Raw genomic sequence first — 19,944 nt, 5'->3', positions numbered from 1 at the left:
TTTCTTTACCATCAAAGGAAGCTACCTTCCAAGATTGGTGAGCCCTCTTTTTAAAAGTAAGGAATTAAATTAGAAGAAGCATTTGCATTTTCACATTAGTCTTCTCTGAATATGCATGGCTGGTTGAATTCTGTCTGACACCTTCACAGAACTCACTAAAGTAAGCTTTCCATTACTAAATAAATTGCATCTATTCTAATTAAAGATACGCAGAGAATACTACCCAGACAGGAGACGTAAGGTGGAATGAGGAGCTAGGGCTTCCATGGTAACCCTGCCAGGGACAATGCAATTGATTCATATGGTTCCTTTTGCTACGTATTGATTCCATGCCAACAAGCCTTGAATACTGTCCATCATTTCACAGAGCTATTTATAGACAAAGTCCAGCTATGACAAATAAATGGTGATGGGCATTCAGAGATGATTACTAAAAAGAATAATACAAAATACTCCTGCTTTCTAGCTCCCGTGGCCATTAATTATCAACAAGGTTTAAATAACTATATAGTAAATATAAGGATAATTTACTGAAATAAAATATTTGTATCAGATCTTTTTTGTGTGTGTGGTACACGGGTCTCTCACTGTTGTGGCCTCTCCCGTTGCGGAGCACAGGCTCCGGACGTGCAGGCTCAGCGGCCATCGCTCACGGGCCCAGCCGCTCCGCGGCATGTGGGATCTTCCCGGACCGGGGCACGAACCCGTGTCCCCTGCATCGGCAGGCGTACTCTCAACCACTGCGCCACCAGGGAAGCCCTGTATCAGATCTTTTTATGCAAAGGATCTGCTGAGGGAGGAAAAAACTAAAAACTCAGGTCTGAAGTTGCAGGCACCACATCATTGCACGGTATTGGTACCTCATTCTACCTTATTGTTGGTTGTTAGCATTCGAGTTTATCAAGCGATCTGTCAGAATATTAAGCACATATAAAAGGAAGTGATAAAGTAATGCCACATGGATATAAAGATTCAGAAACTGAGACAAAGCTTCAGTAGCACAGTTGTTTTTCATGCCCTTTAAAGCATATTACAACTCCTCTGGTTGGGATACTGGTGAAAGAAGTGAGTTGTGTGTCCATTAATTTTTGTAAGCCAGACTTCTAAATGATGATACCTCACATTCCTAACCTTCAGTTTGACTGCTGAACTTGCCAGCAGTACCCAAGGCTGAGCAATGAGTGTTTCACTGGGAGACGGTAGTCTGTTTGTGGAGGTAGCGATGGGGGTGGTGGTGATATTTACTATACGGCTGGGAGGCAACCTGCATCAATATCCTTGTTTAACCAGCTTGCTCAAACATTCACTTCACTCCAAGTATTTCACATGCTTTAAACTTGATCTTGAATTGCTGCCTGGGTTACACTTAATAGCCTGCAGATTTAGAAGTCAATTCCTGAGATGATCGTCAAATTACCACATAATTCTCTTAGCTTAAACCTAGTGGAACGCTCAGATTGAGCTCTTTCAGCTCAATTTTGTTCTCTGAAAATCTTAAGATTTCAAACTTTCATATATCTTACTCCTTGGTTAACAAAAAGTTAGTGCTATCTATTTTTAATGTTTTTTTCCCAGTATCTCTTGGTATCTGCAACCGTAATAAATTCCTTTAATAAAAATGCTCCAATGGATGCATTTTTAAAAACATTTGCTGCACAATATTATCTTACAGTGGCAGTGATAGAAATCAGCTCTCTCTTTTTAGAGGGTGGGATGTGGGTAGAGAGCCTTCATCAATTGGGTCTAAATTCTATAAACTGAAAGTCAAGGCTCTTTTCAAAAGTTGGCCTGTGGTTTCCTGTCTTTCCTCTTGTTTTCATTCTGACACAATTACTCTCTTGCATTTTTACCTTTTGAAATATTACCAAATATTTATGAACCACCTAAAACCTGCCCTATTCCCTCCCAGTCACATTTGATCAGGTCACATTTTCAACCCTCATAGCATTTAAAAATAGTTTCCAGATGTCCTTTAAGATGAATTGCCTTGTATTCATAGATCCCTAAGTGATTATAGGGATTTAGCCTTATTTATCACTATATTCTTTTTTTTTAATTTTCTTAAAATGTAGAAAAGAAATGTGGCAAACTACTTGTATACACACTACATAGCTGCCCTCATAACATTAACAATTTTTAAATTTTTTTTAAAAATATAGTTGAAAACATTTTTTTCCTTCTTTTTTTCCTTCTTTCCAGTCTAATTTCTTCTCCCTTTCTACTCTGCCCATAGGTAAGATCACTCAGTGAATTTATTGTGTATCCTTATAATCCATTTTAAAACTGTATGCATATAGATATGCATATAGTATAGACATGTATCTATGCATGTATAGTATTGTGAGGGGTTTCTTGATTCATATAAATTCTATCAGAATAGAATTATTATATATATTAGTTTTGGTGTTCATTATTTTTGAGATTTCTAGAATGTTTAGATTATCAGCCTACTTCATTCTTTTTAACTGTTGAATAGTGTCATTGTATGAATTTACCACAATGTGAATATCATTGGCTGTATCTTCAAAATATATCCAGAATCCATCTACTTCCCACTATCTCTACTGTTACCTCCACCCCCAGACCAAGGTACCACATGTCTCACCTGGATTATTAAACAGTCTTCCAACTGGTCTACAAGTGACCTCCTTGGAGACTCCCAAAACCTATTCTCAATGGAGTCAGATGGATCCTTTTAAAATGTACGTCATATTGTGTCATTAACCTATTCAAAATCCTCAAGTGACTTCACACCTCTCACTAGACACTTTAAAAACTGCTGTATTGAATCTCCTTTTACTTCTATGTGGGAGAGTTTCTCTAGGGCAAATTCCTATAAAGGAAATTCTTTTTTAGACACTGAATCACACATATTTTTCAATATTACTACTTTCTTCCATGCTGCTTTCTCAAGTGATTATACCAATTTATGATCACACCAGCAATGTATAAGCCATTTTTATGCTTTTGTAGCATCCTGGCATACAACCTTGTACACAATAGATGGTAAATAATTATTTATTTAACTCTTTCGTCCTTCAAGGGACAGTTCTGCAACATACGCCCACCTTAACTCTTCTTATATAACCCATTCAGAAAGATTTATGCTTGACCTTGCTCTGTGGAAATTTTGTAAATACTTTTACTATGGCATCTGCATTTCATATTGTAATATGTATTTCTGCTTCCCCCTCCCCCCTCCTACTTATAGACCTACTTGACCTCAGGGACAGGGTCTTCATTGCATCCTAGTATCTAAGAAGGAAAACTGAAAATTTTCTACTTGTGGATCATCTGTGACGAAGCACAGGGCAATTTCCTTGCACACGTTAACTTTTTCATATTTACAGTTATTACTGGTGATAGATACTCTTATTATTCCCATTTTACAGATGAGAAGATGGAGGGCCACAATTTTCTCACTGTTACAGAACCAGGAAAAGGCAGGGCCTATGTTGTAAAACTGCCAGACTCTAAAACCTAAGCTCATCCTACCATACCATGTGCTTCTTTTGTCTCCTTGTCTGATATACAGGAGGTGCTTCATATATAGTTGTTGAATATATTCCTTAGATGATACTATAGAGATATTGATGGATTCTATTCTGTTTAGCCAATATCAAATTTTGTTAATGTTTTATTTACTTTGATCTTAAGTATTTTGATTCTTAAGTAGAGATGGCCTCAACAACTGGAAAAAGTATATAGTTTATCTGTCCTTCACCCTTGGTGTGTGTGTGTGTGTGTGTGTGTGAGAGAGAGAGAGAGAGAGAGAGAGAGAAGGAGAGGGAGAGTGACTGAGGGATTCTATATATTACTTCTACACCCAAGGTAAAGTATAGATCACTTTTAATTTGAGGATTTTTTGATGATTATTGATGGGTTGGTTTCCAAGAATGACTCATTAAAATGCTAAGAAAGATGGAACATCCTAAAACTTATTCCAACCAACTTGCTGTGAGTGAAGAAAGTCAGACACTTTTTAACTTGAATTAAAAATCAGATTTTTAGGTATAGATTACATACTATTTACTATATTGGACATATCTATTTCATTTATACCTAATCTCCAAAACTCACTTTTCTCCACAGTGTAGTACTTTTCCCCACCACTCACATATATACCATATTCTCATCTGTGTCATTGATTGAGGAACAGCCCACTGACTTACAATACAGCAAGAGGCGTTTGATAAACTTGGCAAAAGGTGCCTGTCCTAAACTCAGCCCTATTAAGCTTTGGAGGCAAGCTCAAGTGTGTTTGCTGTTTTGCTTCTTTTAATCTGAAGGGTCAAAGTTCTTGTTTACTGGTAGTGAAAGGCAGCTGTGGGTGAGATCCGCAGTGTCAGTGTCTACAGATTTGGCAACGAGTTTAAGTAAAGAACTAAGAGGTATTCTGAACCTTCATTAATAACTAAATGTCAGCTTGAGGGAAGGTACAATATGTCAGTTTTTCCAGTTATCCCACTGGCTTTATTGAAAACTCAGCTTTAAACAATAATTCTCTGCCTTTTCACTGTCACCCAATTAAGCTTGAAGCTTTTATTTTACTTTTTCAAGATCTCTGAGTCTCTTCGGGAGGAAAGAAACATGAAATGGATAGTTTTCACAGCATTGCAGGCAGGGTAGATTTGTAATGATTAGCAATGACACATACTATTTTGGGACTAGTTTTGTCATTCATATGCATCTACACTCCAAGTAGGATTTTTCCTTAGCTTTTTTTTTTTTTTTTTGGCGGTACACGGGCCTCTCACTGTTGTGGCCTCTTCCGTTGCGGAGCACAGGCTCCAGACGCGCAGGCCCAGCGGCCATGGCTCACGGGCCCAGCCGCTCCGCGGCATGTGGGATCTTCCCGGACCGGGGCACGAACCCGCATCCCCTGCATCGGCAGGCGGACTCTCAACCACTGCGCCACCAGCAAAGCCCTTCCTTAGCTTTTATAAAAGTACTTGGCATTCTTGGGTGATTCATGTACATAGTGAGAATAACAGTAGATTTCTTTTCTAAAATCTTTTAAGGTTATGTTGAGTTTTGCCACTGAAATCACTGAGACTGAGAATTTTAATTACATTCATCTTATTCCCCCCACCCCAATAAAAGATAAAGAGGTAAAATGTAAACTTAGAGGAAAATCATGGGTCATGTGTAATAGAGCTTTCCCATTGAATTGATGATCAGTGCAGGTAAGTTAAAATTTTGAATTCATTATAGTTGATTTATTCTTAGTTTTAAAATCTTACTTAGGTTTCATAGTCTCCCCAAAATTAACTATTTATAACCATGTCAGAGAGCACAATGGAATTGAGAGACTGGCATTTCAATCTTCTTACCATTTTGGAATTACCAATGAGTAAATTAATGTTTCCGTTACTGCCAGATTTAGTTTCCATCAACAGCAATTCATTGAACACCAACTAAGTGTTCAAGTAGATAAGCCCTGGAGATACAGCAGTGAACAAAAAGAGACCCAGTAACTCCCACGTGTTGTTGACAGTCTAACATGGAGGCATGCATTAGTCAAACATATGTATTTAAGTTAATAATTGAAAGTATCAAAGTGTTGTAAAGGATGCAGGAGAATTCGCAGGAGCTAAGGCAGCCCAGACCAATGGAACATAGCAACTAGTTTGAGGGAAGGGGAGATATCTCAAAAAGTTGTCTTAAGAAAATATTGTATAACCTAGATGAATGTAGGATGAGAAGAGACGGAAGGACAGATTTCCCGACAGAGATAACAGCACATACTAAAAAACTGTAACACTTGGAATGTTCAAGGGACAGGAGAGAGAATGGCAGGCCAAGAGCCCAGTGAGGTAAATGACAGCATTCAGGGCATCATAGACTATGTGGTGAGGATTATGGCTTTCATTTGAAAAGCAATGAGAAACATAGATGAGTTTTAAGCAGGGCACTGATCTGACCAGGTTTATGTTAAAAAGAGATTACCCAACTGAAAACTGAGTATAGTGAGGGCTTGTATTGGCAGCTTCAAAGGATCAGTATAATGACCAAAGAGGGCCATATGAATAAATTCAAATAAATTCAAAGTAAAAATTAAAATTACAAAGTATCTAGTAGAGTTAATGAATGCACTCTCAGGATACAACTTTAACTATGAGGGTATATGGTTCAATCTATTATTCAAAACAGACCAATGCTCAAACTTTAGAAACCTGCTCTAAAAATGGAGTGTTAATGGAAGATTTCAAGAGTTAGTAACATCTTCACCTACAGTAATCTTTGAATCTCGGTAATAAATAGTAACATCTTCACCTAGAGTAATCTTTGAATCTCGGTAATAAAGAAGCCTACTGCCACTTAATGTTTTATCTATTGAAAAGGAAGCTGAACCCATGGCTCAAACCCTGGATCATCCAGGAATCAATATACTTGGAGTTGTAAATGAGACATCACCCTTTGATATAATTATTATTAAGATAATAATTCTAAAATAAGATATAATTCATCACATATTTATGAATGCCTACAATGTTCCAGATACTGGGTATATACAACGGTGACTATTATGGGCTGAACTGTTTCTCCCCAAAACTCATATATTGAATCCTAACTCCCAGTACCTCAGAATGTGACTGAATTTAGAGACAGGGCCTTTAAAGAGATAAATAAGGTAAAAGGAGGTTATACAGGTGGGACCTAATCCAATGACAGATGTCCTGAGAAGAAGAGGAAACTTGGACACCAAAATAGACACCAGAAATGTGTGTGACAAGAGAAAGACCATGTGAGGACACAGCAAGAAGGCCACTGTCTGCACGCCAAAGAGAGAGGCCTCAGAAGAAATCAAACTGGCAGACACCGTGATCTTGAACTTCCAGTCTCCAGAACTGTGATGAAATAAATTTCTGTTGTTTAAGCCACCCAATCTGTGGTATCTTATTATGGCAGCCTGACCAAACCAATATAGTGACAAAGCTGTAGATCTTTCTTCAAGCAGTTTACTGTCTAATGGGAAACAGAGATAAGCAAAGATACAGAAAGACAGTAAGTTTCATGATAAGGGCAATGTAAGTTGCTATGAAGTAACAACTTAATTTGGGGATCAGGGAAGGCTCCCTGGAGAAACTGACATCTAGGTTGAAGGCTAAGTAGAAGTAACAAGGCAAGGAAGAGGGTGGAGGAGTGTTTCAGAAAAAGAACGTAGGCAAGAACAAGTGCAGAAGCCGAGAGGACAAGTAGGAATCCCTCCATGCGTATTTGCTGATTCTTTTATAGGCTTATCTATTATACTGTGGTTAAAATATCCTCATATTTCATCTGGATTGATGCAAATTCCTACAGATTGTTTTCCCTGATTCCATTCTTGTTCTGTATTACCTTGTCTCACCACAACAATGGGAAGAGCCTTCAGAAACCTAAATTAGATAAGGTCACTGCCCTTTTTAAAGAGCCTTGAGGACTTCTCACACTACTTACAAATAAGTAAATAAGCACATAATAAATAGATAACTTCTTACCTGCAAAGCTCCATGTGACCCAGCACATGCTTACCTCTCACACCTCCTTTAATTCCACTCTCCATCCCCTTATCCCATCCCATCCTAGGCCACACTGGCTTCTTGCTGCTCCACAAAAGCTTGCAAAGTTCACCCCGCCTCAGGGCCTTCGTGCTTCCTCTTCCCTTTATTTAGAATACTCTTTCACCAGAGTTTTGCATGTCTATCTCCTTATCTTTCAGGTCTCATCTAAAATATCACCCCATCAGAAAAGTCATCTCTAACTTATCTATCTAACTGTACCTCCTTCCTACTCCTCCATGGTGATATCTATTGTATGACCCTAGTTTATTTTTTTCTCATAGAACTTATATTAAACCATAGTGTTTAGTTAAGTGCTTCCCCTGACTCGCCGTTGTTCTTTCTCCCCACACTATGATTTAAGCTCCATGGGAATAGGAAACTCATCTCTTTGTCCACTCCTTTCCTCAGCTTAGTAACTGGCACACTGTAATTATTAAATAAATATGTGTTGAATGAGGGCTTCCCTGGTGGCGCAGTGGTTGAGAGTCTGCCTGCCGATGCAGGGGACGTGGGTTCGTGCCCTGGTCCGGGAAGATCCCACATGCCGCGGAGTAGCTGGGCCCGTGGGCCATGGCTGCTGGGCCTGCGCGTCCTGAGCCTGTGCTCCGCAGCGGGAGGGGCCGCGGCGGTGAGAGGCCCAGTAACGCAAAAAAAAAAAAAAAAAAAGTGTTGAATGAATAATGTCATTCAAGCTGATTCTAATTGTAAATTCACATCATCCATCTTTAACATGAAACAGTGAACAGTGGGAAAATGTGAACCGTGCCAAGAGAGTAGAGACACATTTAACCCCAGGGTACAAGAAGATAAAGGCAGCAGTAAAACCGCATCATGTGCTGTGTTGTTAAGTCTATGTCTATTATAATGCACTGACCATTTCTTGCCTGTCCACAAATCACAGTGATCCAAAGGGATAGGAATTGATCCAAAAGATTTGCCAACTGGCATTGTCAGAAAGACATTTAATCATATATTCTGTGAATTATAGATGACAATAACTGGCCATGTCTCTATCACACAGAAGTAGTTTGGGGGGTATGGAATTTGTGTTTTAAGTGGCTGAGCTCCCTGGGTAGAAGGTTGGGAGGGGAGATAAAATAGACTGCAGCCAAATACTGTTAACTCTGTATATCTGCAACATAATTTACACTGATTTACTGGGTTATTCCTGGCACTAGGAGGGGTGCCTTTGCTCTTTCCTGAAGATAAACTTCCTCTATATAGTTTCAATGACATAATAAAGTAGAGCTTGGGGCTTCTCTGGTGGCACAGTGGTTGAGAGTCTGCCTGCCGATGCAGGAGACACGGGTTCGTGCCCCGGTCCGGCAGGATCCCTCATGCCGCGGAGCGGCTGGGCCCGTGAGCCATGGCCGCTGGGCCTGCGCGTCCAGAGCCTGTGCTCCGCAATGGGAGAGGCCACAGCAGTGAGAGGCCCGCGTACCGCAAAAAAAAAAAAAAAAAAAGCAGAGCTTGCTGGGACTTCATTGATACAGACCCTCAAGGTTAAAAGACAGTACTAGGAGCAACTGGATACAGGTGGGATAGGAGTTAAGTACAGAGTGCTTCACATAAGTGTCTGAGGCTCCTTGCAGGATACTGGTTCTAGGAGGAAATAAGAACACCAGAACAAAGAGCACATAGTGCAGTGGTTAGAAGTGTGCACTCCTGTGCTAGAATGCCTGCATTTGAATTTCTGTTTCCTCGTGGGGTGAACTCAAGCAACTGACTTTACTTCTTTGAGACTCAGTTTGTTCATCTCCATCAGGGACCAATGCTAGAACCTATAGGATGGTTGTGAAGATTAAAATGATTCAGATATTTTAAGCATCTAGATTAGTTTCAACGTCCTAATAAGTGCTCAGTAAATGTTTTTCATTACTATTATCATCATCATCACCATCAAGTACTGGATTGACATTGTGGAGCTTAGAGAGGGCGCTTAGATGGGTCAAGAGCTGGATCAAGCCACCTAGAAATGTTGCAGATCAGATGTCACACGGTTTATGTGTGGAAAGCCAGATTTAAAGAATCTGCTGGAGAAATTATTTCATTCCAAATACCACTAAACACACAATTTTGCCCGTCTCTTCATAATTTTGCTGGACATGTCAAAACTTGCTCAAACAAGGGATTGAGTAGATACACCAATCAACTTGAGAGAACTAGAACAAACCATGCCGAGGGAAGTTGATGATCTAATACTCATCAACCAAGGAAAGAATATTACTCTAATCTCTTTCTAAGACTATATTTTAGTCTATAATGGATGGTATAAATTCTGGGGAATGACGTTTTAATAGCAGATGCTCTAGAAACAATAAGGAAGGTGACTATTACTTTTCAGAACGTGGTGGTTTGTATGTAATTGCATTTTTCATTATGTTCTTATATCCGTGATCTTTTTTGAAATGGAATGGGCTCTCAGAAAATAATGGGAGATTGAACAACTGCTGAGACAATGAATTTCCCCCAGTAACAGACATGAAGCTGCTCAAAGAGTACATGAGAGAGATGATCTCTGCTCCACTGTGTTTGCTCTCAGTCACCTGGCCCCTAAATTGACCTACCCTTAGGGCTACACTTTGACTGCTATCTATATTCCAACCAGATTCATGAGTGATTGTCTTAAAAATGAGAGAAGTACTTTCCATATTCTCCACACTACCTGTTGGCAAACCACACAATTTCCCCCTCGTGAGATACACCTTGACATAGAAACTCATTAATTCATAAAATATTTCTAAGAATTCCTATTAGCTACACATTCTTAGGCAAGGCCGAGGCTGCAGTGACTAGAAATATTCAGTCTCTACCTTCATGAATCCTACTTTTTAATAGCTTCAACATACAGTACTGAGTTCCATGTATTTCCCGAGGAAGGGAAGATTATCATTTCTTGAGTGCTTATTGTACCAGGCACCATGCTAGACACACTACAGATCTTCGGAGGGACAGCTTACCTTCTGACAGGTATAGCCAGGCAACTAGCTCCCCACTGTACCTATCCATCCGGTCTCATTATCTTCAAAGAAAGAATTTCCACACACTTTGAAAAAAAAAAAAAAAAACAGAATATTCAGAAAGCTTATTGCCTAGACACTACTCCTCTCTTGCACATCTTAAACTTTAAATTCTGACTTTAGTGGAAAGCCCCAAAGAGAAATAACTTCCTTTTGGTATGAGATGTATGAACTGCATTTTGGAGACAAGAGCCTGAAGATAGATTAATTTCATACCTAGACTCAGACTATGTTATCTTTAAACAGAGCAGGCGGGAGAGGAAGGGAAGGAATATCAATTGATGCCACTGCTTTCACAAGTCCTTTATGGACAGCTCAGTAGGAACTAAATAATTGGTAATAGCTATTGTGTTTCTCTGTATCACTAAACCAGAAATGAGTTTTCATGGAAATGTCACTCTGTAGCCAAGAGAACAATAAGGAACAATGATCAGTTTGACATTTTAAATAGGAGACGTGTTTTTCTTTGGTTCAATATAAAAGTTTCTATGCAATGTGTAATTACATTTTACCCCAGATTTCAGGTGTGCTTAATTACTGTATCAACTCTTTTGTTGATGTATCCTAAAATACACTTGGTTACTATTCTGAGAATGTCTTTAGCCTCTCTTCATGAAGCGAGGTGATCCAACCAACAAATGACATGTCATCAAAAATAACTTGTAAACGGGGGCAAGAGTTAGAAATTACACTTTTTTTTTCATTTTTGAATAAACAGAACAATACACATTGTCAAATTCCTGGTTGAGAAGGTTAGTCAATATGAATCCTCTCTCTAGGCTGACCAACCATTTTGGTTTGGCTGGGATTAAAGCGGTTCTGGGGACATGGATTTTCAGTGCTAAAATGGGAAAATCCCCAGCAAACCAGGATGCTTTGGTCACCTTACCTCTCTCTTCAACAATTTGTTGTAATGACTGAATAAAACAATGCTTATTAAAGGCATATCATAAAAAGCTGAGTACTTATAAGCATTGAAAATGCCAGCTATTGTTAATGGACTTACTAGAGACAGGTGTTATATACTAAGCAGTTATTTTTGCATGAAGCTTCTCTGCTCCTGAATATCTCAGCTTGCATAATTGATGTCAGGGACAACTCAGACACCCTTTCTCTGGGGTGGGGATGGGGGCATTTACACACAAAACTGCATAGGAAGGGAGGTTTAGAGAGGGCCACTGGTTGCCTGAGAATAGGTTCCTGAGCAAGAATGAGGGGATCTAGAAAATTAGCTACAGGTAAGAAAACTATACTGATGATCACTATTTAAAAAATGTTTTTAAAATATATTTATTTTATAGAGTAGTAGCATTTTATATATACTACATAATTACATGTTATAATACATGTAAAATATATATGTACTAATATATTTCACAACTATCCCACCCACAAACTGTACCTCTAAGTTTTGGTTTTCTTGCCTGTAAAATGGTGTTAAAAATGTCCCCATTTCATAGGGAGGCTTGCTTCAATGAGTAAATGAGATAATTTATGTATATTACTTTTCATGTACGAAGTACTCATGTTACTTTTCCTTGTTTTTTATAACAGCTTTACTGAGATATACTTCAGGTACCACACATTTCACCCTTTGAATTGTATTGAGTGGAATCAATGGTGTTTAGTGTACTCACAGTTGTGCAACAATCAGCACAATCAATTTTAGAACATCTTCTTTGCCCTGCTCTCCCCACAAACCCTTGTACCCCTCCATTTCTCCTTAACACCCCAGCCCTAAGCATGTCGTACAATTATCTATTCTAGAAAGTAAGTATAAATAGAACATACTGTTTTTGTGGATCATACAATCATAGAGTCTTTTGTGACTGGCTTTATTCACTTAGCATAATGTTTTCAAGGTTTATCCATGTTACAGCATTTATCACTAATTCATTCTTTTTTTTATTGCTGAATAATACTCCATTGTACGTAGTACATTATTGATCTTTTCACCACTTGCTGGGCATTTGGGTTGTTTCCACTTTTTAGGTATTATGAATAATGCTGCTATGAACAATCTAGTGCAAGTTTTGCATGGACTTATGTTCTCATTTTTCTCAGGTATATTCCTAGAAGTGAAATTGCTGAGTCATATGGTAACTCTCCATTTAACCTTCTGAGGAACTGCCTGACTTTCTTTTTCTACAGTGAATACACCATTTTATATTCCTGCAGTAGTTCACGAGGGTTCTAATTTCTCTACTTCCTTGCCAACAGTTGTTTTTATGTGTTTTTTATTATAGCCATCCTAGTGGGTGTGAAGTGGTTTCTCCATGTGCTTTTGATTTTCCTTTTCCTAATAGCTAGTGATGTTGAGCATCTATTCATGTGTACGTTGGCCATTTTTATATCTTCTTTGGAAAAATGTCGATTCAGATCCTTTGCCCTTTATTAATTGGATTATTTGTGTATCAAATGTTGTTAATATGAATTCATTCCTCTACCCTCTCAGTATTTAAAGAACATTTGCTATGTTCCAAGTACTTTATATTTATAGTCTCTAATATTTAAAAAGTAATCCTTCAAATTAGTATTATAATCCCTGCTTTTTAGATTAGGATACTAAAGATCAGAGAATGGAGAAATTTATCTAGCTAAAAATGTGGCAGATTTAGATTTAACAAACATGTAGCCTGTATGCTGATTTTTCTGAGGCTAGGTGGCTACCTGAGCATACTGGGGTATGTGAGCTCATCCTCTGTTTTGCTACCTTCTCTGGTTTCTATTAGGAATGTACCCTGAACGCACATTTTTGATGGCTCCTTCAACATAGTGAATAACATTCAAACTCCTCAGCATGCCACTCAAAGCCTTTCCATTCTTGGCAACCCCATCATCCCAGCCTCACTCTAAGCCATCCCCTAGCCCCTGTACATCATATATCTGGAAAACCACAAGTTTCCCAGTTTGCTAATAGAAGTTTGCACTCTTGTCTCCCGGAAAAATTCTACTGATTCTGTGGGCATCTGCTCAAAATTTGTCATTCACTTTGATACCTGCCGTCACATTCCTTTCCCTCCTATGTGCATATACCTCTTCTTAAGCCAAACAACACTGCTTTTGTAACTAGTATGTTCTTGATGTGTGCAAAGCAGTGGAAATATAATAGTGGACATGATTCAGTCCCTGACCCTAGAAAGCTTACATTCTAGTCCGTGTCTGTTTTCACCACTATCCTGTTAATGATCTGAGCCCAGGGATTATATCATTAATCTCACTACCAAGCACAGTCCCTGGAAAAATTTGGATTTTAAGGAAAGTGATTCTGATATGTTACTGGAACTACTGACCCTCATACATTCCATAGAAAGACAGACTCTTGCTAATAACAATAAATGGGGAGAGAATCCAGCAGTATACTGCTGAGAGCTGCACATCAGCATTTCCAAGCTATCTGCCATATGAGTTTTATAACAAAACAATGTAACTCAAATGTGAAGGTGTGAGGGCACAATGAATATGCAAAGCTGTGAACTAAGTGTTAATTTTGCCTTGACTGTGTGAGCTAACTTTTTTTTTTTGCGGTACGTGGGCCTCTCACTGTTGTGGCCTCTCCCGTTGCGGAGCACAGGCTCAGCGGCCATGGCTCATGGGCCCAGGCGCTCCGCGGCATGTGGGATCTTCCGGGACCCGTGTCCCCTGCATCGGCAGGCGGACTCTCAACCACTGCGCCACCAGGGAAGCCCATGAGCTAACTATTAAGAAGGTCATAATTAAGGGTGCATTTCGTATAGTACCAACAAGCATCTTAATCAACCTCTATGGCATTAACTCCAATTACCATTAGTATACTATGAGGATAGTGTTTTAAACTGCAACGAGTCAATAAATTCCAGATGGCATTTTGGGAGTAAATGTTAACAAAACCTTATCATTTTCCTGAGCAGTCACTTAAGACATGGATGGGGGCTGCACTGAGATGGAAGCAATAATGGGATATTGAAGAGCTATTGGATTTCACAAGTGGTATTTGTACTTGATGTAAAACAAACAATTATCCTTAAGAATTTTTAATAATTATTTGATTGACGAATTTTAGCTTTATAGCTTTAAAGAAAGACATTTTATTTAGCTGAACAAACGGACAGACTAATAAACTCAAAATAAATGCTGATAAACAGGGTCCTTTGAAACTCTCATTATTAACTTACAATATTTGCATAAATTTGAACGAAGATGGATGGCTTTAAATGACTGTCACTAATTAAGAGACTGGAACAAACAAAAGAGTAATAAAGTATTATATACAAAGACAGGCTTATTAGCATATTCTATCCCATATCTCCATTGCAATGACATGAAGACAAATATTCCTGATTACACCTGAAGCAATAATGTAACTAAGGCAATAAATCATTTAAAGAAACCTAAAGGGGCTTCTTTTTAAACACATTGATTTAGGTATTAGGCCTGTCACCAAAATATAAACATAAAAGGGAATCAAATTTGTTGCGATGATATATTGTTCAAAGAGTTGTCTCACTTTCCTGGAAAAATTTAATCAGTAGGAGGACATGTGACTGTATCTGAGAGGTATTTGTTAAAGACTGTCAGGTTATTATCAGAAAACTTCTTTCAAATGTCCATTGGAATAGATATCATTAGCAGGGCACATCACGAGATCTAAAGTCAAGTCAAAAGTAGTTTAATGCTTGACTGTTGCATTTTTAATCTACTTTTTCCCCTTAAAAGAAGATCTAGAAGATACTTTTCTACTTAATTTAACTCTGAAGTCTTATCTTCAAGATGTATAACAAAGTTCACATTATGGAAGAAAATTTGAATATAGAGAAGCGAAGGAAGAGCAGAGTTATGCTATAACAATATGAGGTGCTCTACCTGTTTTTATTTTCATTTATTTTTTAAATTTTTTTTTATATTGGAGTATAATTGATTAACAATGTTTTGTTTCATGTGTACAGCAAAGTGATTCAGTTATACATATACATGTATCTATTCTTTTTCAAACCCTTTTCTGATTTAGGTTATTAAAGAATATTGAGCAGCGTTCCCTGTGCTGTACAGTAGGTCTTTGTTGGTTATCTATTTTAAATATAGAAGTGTGTATATGTCAATCACAAACTCCCAATTTATCCCTCCCCTCAACCCTTCCTCTCTGGCAACCATAAGTTCATTCTTTAAGTCTGTGAGTTTGTTTCTGTTCTGTAAGTAAGTTCATTTGTATCATTTATTTTAGGTTCCCATATAAGCAATACCATATGATATTTGTCTTTCTCTGTCTGACTTACTCCACTTAGCATGATAATCTCCAGGTCCATCCATGTTGCTGCAAATGGTATTATTTCATTCATTTTTTATGGCTGAGTAATATTCCATTGTATATATGTACCACATCTTCTTTATCCATTCATCTGTTGATGAACATTTAGGTTGTTTCCATGTCTTGGCTATTGTAAATAGCACTGCAATGAACATTAGGGTGCATGTATCCTTTCAAACCATGTGTTTTTCCAAATATATGCCCAGGAGTGGGATTGCTGGATCATATGGTCGTTCTATTTTTAGTTTTTTAAGGAACCTCCATACTGTTCTCCATAGTGGCTGTACCAATTTACATTCCCACCAAAAGTGCAAGAGGGTTCCCTTTTCTCCACACCCTCTCCAGCATTTATTGTTTATAGACTTTTTGATGGTAGCCATTCTGACAGGTGTGAGGTGATACCTCATTGTAGTTTTGATTTGCATTTCTCTAATAATTAGCAATGTTGAGCATCTTTTCATGTGGTTCTTGGCCATCTGTATGTCTTCTTTGGAGAATTGCCTATTTAGGTCTTCTGCCCATTTTTTGATTGGGTTGTTTGTTTTTGATATTGAGCTGTATGAGCTGTTTATAAATTTTGGAGATTAATCCCTTGTCTCTCACATCACATCATTTACAAATATTTTCTTCTATTCTGTGGGTTGTTTCTTCATTTTGTTTATGGTTTCCTTTGCTGTGCAAAAGCTTTTGAGTTTAATTATGTCCCATTTGTTTATTTTGTTTTTATTTCCATTACTCTAGGAGATGGATTGGAAAAGATCTTGCTGTGATTTATGTCAAAGAGTGTTCTGCCTATGTTTTCCTCTAAGGGTTTTATAGTATCCAGTCTTACATTTAAGTCTGTAATCCATTTTGAGCTTATTTTTGTGTATGGTGTTAAAGAATGTTCTAAAGACAGTCTCGTCAATAAATGGTGCTGGGAAAACTGGACATCTACATGTAAAAAATGAAATTAGAACATTCTTTAACACCATGCTCTACCTGTTTTTAAAAACTCCATTGAAAAGAGTAAGGAAGAAGGCCCTCTATCCAATAATCCCCTGAATTCTATGCTGCAAGGTGTTCAGTATCCCAGGCCTAAAATTTATTAGTTTATTGGTACACAAAACAGAGCTGTCCTACAGACCAATGGTGACTATTGATTTGAACCCCAAGAAGTTTAAGTTATTAAGAATTGATATTTTTATCAAAATCTTGTCTTTTCAAACTATTTGAATCATGCTGTGATGTTATGTTTTATGATTTTCTTTTCTAGTTGTGATTCTCATGTTCCCTACTACCATAATTGAATTTTTCCACTGAACTAATGCCTAAATTCTTTTATAGTTAGGTAACTAATTTTAAAGACACCTTAGATACTGTTATCAGTCCAATAATTAGTCATACAGATATCCAGAATCTACAGAATCTGTATGAAGACTTATGGCCTCACATTCCCTGATCAAAATGTCTGGATAATCTATTTAATCATCAAATAATGACTGAATTCTTAGGTGCCTACTGTGTGAAGTATTATTAATTTATCTAAAAATAAATTTCTAGTTTTTGTTTATCTACTGAGCGGCTTTTGGAGGAATAAGTATGAACCTATGGACAGTCTAAGATTCTTTGCACAAATTTTAGGAAAAAGAAAACAAAAATCCATGGTTCCTTAATGGCAATGGATTATTTCAGCCTTACTACCATTTGCGTAAAAGCAATGTCTCTTTTACTATATGAAAAGGAAAAATATATTTTAAATTTTTTAAAAAATGCTGGTCTTTAATTCTTATAATAGACCATAGTACTTACTGTATTGATAATCTTTTCCATTTCCCCTTTTCTTTTGGGGACAGGTCTGCCTCTAATTCTTCAACTTCTTCCTATCCTAACACACACAGCTATAGAAGTCATGTGACCCAGAATTGTCCAGAGGATTCCATTTTCCTGATATCAGTGATTAATAAAAAAAAAAACCAAAAAGGAACACATTTAAAAATCAGTGTTCTTCTCTGGGATTACTCACACAAACCCCAGGGTAAATATGTTTTCTTATTCTGTAAGGTTGGGACTTCTATGTTCCATACTACTTAAGAAGGCTAACTAGAGTAGGCTAGGATGATACCAACATGCAATGGGAAGCAGAGAAAACAAAAGATAAGAGATTGATGGAAAGAGTCCTGCTATTTCTGAGTCCCAATTCTAGTGTCGAGATTCCTGGTCTCTATAGATCATCCTTGGATTTGAATTAGGCACAGTGTGATTCCTAGTAATATATGCCAATAAATCCCTTTTGATTCAGTGATTACTTTTTTCCCAGTAACTGAAAAAAGTCTTGGCTTGCACTTCTCCTTTAATGTTGCTGAATACATTGGTTAGCATGCTTCAACACTCTTATTAAAATTATATTTATTGAACATCTACTATATGCCAAGCACTAGCCTCACAAAAACAGAAGTGATAATCCTTATATTTAGGAAGCTCTCACTCTATGAGAAACTTACACATAAACCATTAACTATAATAAAAAAACTTGTATGTTCTATTAAAATGTATACAGTATGCTCTATGAACATGGAGAATTTTTTTTGGTATTTTTAGTCTGTGATTATGAGTGTTAGAAACCGTGCACAGAGAAAATGTCTATAGAGACAGTCATATACACATATGTTGTCACCATCGTCATCATCATTTTCATCATCATCAAAGAATCTCATTGTAACTGACACAGGAGTGGGGAGTAACCTTCACAGAATCTTAATTTTGACACTTCAAGTCATTTCAAAGTTCTAAACTACCTATTTGGTCTAAATGCAATTTATTCTCCACAAACTTTCACTTTGGTTCCTTCTCATCGAAAACTGCTCAAAATGGAAAAATGCTTTTATATTTAGATTTTTTGCTTTACGTTGATGGCTGAGATATATATATATCCACCTTCCCTCTGTGGAAAGGACTGGTACTAAAGACCATGCATAGACGATTGCATTTAATTCTTTCCCAAACCATATGAGATAGACATTATTATTATCCTCATCTCAAAAGTGGGGATTCTGACACACAGTAGATTTGGCAAATGATCGAAAGTTGTATCGATATTAAAGGTGGAGCCAGGTCTTGTCAAATTCACCAGTGACCATGTACGGATTATCTGAGTGGGCCCAAGGTAATCACAATTGTTCTTACAGGAGGGAAGGAGGCAGGTTAGGGTCAAGGAAGGAACTGGAATGTTGGAAGAAGGGTTTGGAGTAATGAGGGGCTTAAGCTAAGGGATATGGGAGGTCGTTAAAAGCTGAAAAAGGCAGTAACAGATTCTCCCCTGGAGATTCCAGAAGGAACCTAGTCCTGCTGACAATTTAATTTTAAAACAGTGAAACAAATTTGAACTTCTGATGTGCAGAACTATAAAGGATAAATTTGTATTGTTTTAAGCCACTCAGTTTGTGGTAATTTATTACCACGACAATAGGTAACTAATACAGCTTCCCATGTTTTCCCACTAAGAGAAGTAAAACACAATGTTTACACGGCATCTGCCTCTGCATCTGTGAGTGCATTATCAGTACCTTCAGTTGAGGCAAAAAAAGAAAATATATGTATATAAAAGGAATGCAGAAGACAAAGCCACATGTTCATATTCAGGTCTCATTAAAAATTAAATCTGGGGGGAGACCTTCAAGATGGCAGAGGAGTAACACGTGGAGATCACCTTCCTCCCCACAAATACATCAGAAATACATCTACATGTGGAACAACTCCTACAGCACACCTACTGAACACTGGCAGAAGACCTCAGACTTCCCGAAAGGCAAGAAACTCCCCCACATACCTGGATAGGGCAAAAGAAAAAAGAAAAAACAGAGACAAAGGAATAGGGACGGGACCTGCACCTTGGGGAGGGAGCTGTGAAGGAAGAAAACTTTCCACACACTAGGAAGCCCCTTCACTGGCGGAGAACGGGAGTGGCAGGGGGGAAGCTTCAGAGCCATGGAGGAGAGCACAGCAACAGGGGTGAAGAGGGCAAAGCAGAGAGATTCCCGCACAGAGGATAGGGGCTGACCAGCACTCACCAGCCTCAGAGGCTTGTCTGCTCACCCACCGGGACGGCCGGGGGCTG

The sequence above is a fragment of the Grampus griseus genome (assembly GCF_964374135.1).
Source record: "Grampus griseus genome assembly, chromosome: 4".
NCBI classification, from domain to species: domain Eukaryota; kingdom Metazoa; phylum Chordata; class Mammalia; order Artiodactyla; family Delphinidae; genus Grampus; species Grampus griseus.
The sequence above is the reverse complement of the archived record's forward strand: the minus strand, read 5'-3'. Positions refer to the sequence as shown.